Consider the following 3,477-nt stretch of genomic DNA (forward strand, 5'->3'; position numbering starts at 1 on the left):
GTAGGGAGGGTCTTGATTTTGCTTTAGCACTTAACCCCAGCATGGCATAGTTCCTGATGAGTGGTATCAAATAGTTATTGGCTGCATGAATTTGTATTCTAATAATAATAGAAACTTTTTTTGGAGTCCTCGCTCTGTGCTTGGCGCCGTGCTGTGTGCTATGCAAACTGTCCTGTTTAGGTAGGCAACCAAAAGGGCTATTGCAGATGAAATTTCAATACCATAACGTAACTGGGAATTTCATCGTAGTCTTTTCTGTTGGAACTCGGCTGGAAAGGGACGCAGGAGAAAACTGTTTCTTCCAGTGATTTACAGCAAATGTGTTTACCCTTGACTAAGTCTCGTTGGCTGACTGGGGATACCCTCAGAGGACATGGGGGGTTGACTCACTAGAGGCTGTCTATTTCTTTTCTACACTGTCCTTAGTAGGGTGAGAAGTAACAGTGCCAAGGCCTTCCAAAACGCCAGGGGACAGGGATGGTGGGTAAGGTGCTGGCTTGTTGCCTTGGCAGTTATGTTGCTGTTGGCTCCTGCACCTGTGTTCGGCTGATCTCTGTGTGTGTGCTGGTTTCTTTTGATGCTGGGGCCATTGGGTATTATCTGACAGAGCAAGTTGGGATAGGAAAGGAAAGTTCCCTTTGGAGTAATGCTTTCCTGCGTCTTTTCCTTCGTTGGAAGCAAACTGTAGGTATGTCTTTCAGTCTGTCAGCACATATTAATTGAGCACTGAAGATGTGCCTGCTTTTGCACGAACACATGCTGACAGGAGAAAGCATATGCTTCAGAGTAAGCAAGGAATTGGGTCGCCCACATGGTCAGCGATTTGGGGCAGGTTATGGGGATGGTAACATCTATCATTGAGGGTAGTTGTGATGGTTACAAAGAGGGAATGTATGTCAGGTATCTAGGCCAGTGCCCACCTTCAAACGGGTGGTTAGTAAATAATGGTCATTATTCTAATGCGATGAGTGTGTATGGTGAGATAGGGGCAAAGTGCTAAGAATACAGAGGTCTGTAAGAGGAGAAAACCCTGTGGAGGGGAAGAAGGACCGGGGGAGAGGTTTCCAGGGAGGAAGTGCTGCGCTCATTCAGTCGATGAGTGGTTGAGGGGCTGGGAGGTGGAAGGGGGTGGGGAGGGGGCAGTAGGCACTGGGTTCTTGGATCCTAGAGCAGGACCTTATTGTTTCTAGAGTTTTTTTCTAGTTATTTACATTATATTTTTCAGATTGTAAAACTTACACAGTCGATATAGAAAGCATACACAGGTGTGTTGTGCTTTCCCTCCTCTTCCTCCGCCCTTTCCCAGCCCATTTAAATTAGTATTCCCATTAAAGATGTTTAACAACATACAGTAAGCCCGCTACATACGAACGAGTTCCGTTCTGAGAGCACATTTGTAAGTCCAGTTTGTTCGTAAGTCCAACAAAGTTAGCCTAGGTACCCAACTAACACAATCGGCTCTATAGTACTGCACTGTGATTGGTTTATAAAAGTTTTCACACAATACATAAAAAACAAACAAAAAAATTAAACTGTTTTTTGTTTGTTTTGTTTTTTGCGGTGCGCGGGCCTTTCACTGTTGCGGCCTCTCCCGTTGCGGAGCACAGGCTCCGGACGCGCAGGCTCAGCGGCCGTGGCTCACGGGCCCAGCCGCTCCGCGGCATGTGGGATCTTCCCGAACCGGGGCACGAATCCGTGTCCCCTGTATCGGCAGGCAGACTCTCAACCACTGCGCCACCAGGGAAGCCCCAATAAAGCATTTTTAATCTTACGGTATATAGTACCTTGAAAAGTACAGTAGTCCAGCACAACAGCTGGCACACACGGGCTGGCGCCGAGTGAACAGGCAGGAAGAGTTACTGACTGGAGGAGGGAGAGGAGGTGGGAGAGGTAGAGCTGAAGGATCGCCAGCAACAGGAGACGAGACGGAGGAAGCTGCAGTTTCACTCACGGCTGGCTGACGTTGGTGGACCGCACCTTCACAGCTTGAAGGCTCGTGTGTAGGGGCCTTACTGTAATTCTTTTCAGTGGTATCATCAGTCATTCACAATCCTCCCGGAACTCCCCCTTTGCTAGAGGAAGACAGCACACACCGCCCCCCCCCCCACGCCGCCATCATCCACCTTACTCTGTAGATGACCCGTGCTGTGGTTAGTTTTGTTATTGCCAGAATGAGCCTGCGGGAACTCACGTGGTACGTCTCCCTAACGCCAGGCTGTGTTGGGTCTCTGTTGCTGCACGTGGGCTTTCTCTAGTTGCGGTGAGCAGGGGCTACTTTTCGTTGTGGTGCACAGGCTTCTCATTGCTGTGGCTTCTCTTGTGCAGCACGCAGGCTCAGTAGTTGTGGCTCGCGGGCTCTAGAGTGCAGGCTCAGTAGGTGTGGCACATGGGCTTGGTTGTCCCAAGGCACATGGGATCTTCCCGGACCAGGGATCGAACCCGTGTACCCTGCACTGGCAGGTGGATTCTTAACCTCTGTGCCACCAGGGAAGTCCCCAAGACCCTTGGTTTTAAACCCCTTGTTTTTAAAGGTGCTGTTTTGACCTTCTTAGACTGACAATCTTCTTAAACATTAAAAAAATTATGTAATACTCAAATAATTCAAGAGAATGTGAGATGAGTATGTATGTGTGTATATACATGCACATACACATGTTATGTAACATAGCAACATAATGAACTTTGGGAATATACCACCCAACCTAAGAATTAGAACATCACCAATATGATTGGTGTAAAAATGTAATACCAGAAATGTTAAGGACACTCATCATTTCTTGCTACTTTTGGTGTCTGTGGACTGAGAAAACAAACTATACTACTGACCAAAACAGCTACTACACGTTTCATAAAACATTCATTTAATTATTTATTTTAGAGATTACAGCTCCATTTTCATGCATTTGAAAAACTGTAGACTGCTATGTGGGGTCTGCACATAGTGGAGACCTGAAGCTTCATAACTGAACACACCATGGGTCACTGGGTGAGTTTTCCTCACCTCTGAGATGGGAATCGTGATAGTGTCTATGTCACAGGATTAAACGATAAATTATTATGTGTGAAATACTTAGCGCAGTGCATGGCACATAGCAAGCAGATGAGCGGTAATGAGTGTGTGTGCCACGTTTTATTTTTTCAGCCTGTTGATTGCTGGAGTATGGAGGATGGAAATGGAAGACCCCAAAGTTCCCAGCGCTCAGCTTGCAGTAAGCTACTGAGTGGTCTGGACAGGGGTTTGAGCCATTGTTTCCAGAGTAGTGCATCTTCCTGATGTTAAATCACATCTGCATTTTTTCTCTCTTTAACACTCGATGATGAACCTGACTATCTAATATACTAGCTTTGATATTTTGTCATTCCAGCAAGTCTGGGAGCCTTGTGAAGGTAAAGACTTGGTCTTAATATTTCCTTGGGCTCCACTGTTATCTGAGCTCCGTGGAGTGAGGAGGTTGGGATATTTGGTGGTTGTCCTGC

This window comes from Lipotes vexillifer, unplaced genomic scaffold (genome assembly GCF_000442215.2).
Source record: "Lipotes vexillifer unplaced genomic scaffold, Lipotes_vexillifer_v1.1 scaffold395, whole genome shotgun sequence".
Lineage (NCBI taxonomy): Eukaryota > Metazoa > Chordata > Mammalia > Artiodactyla > Lipotidae > Lipotes > Lipotes vexillifer.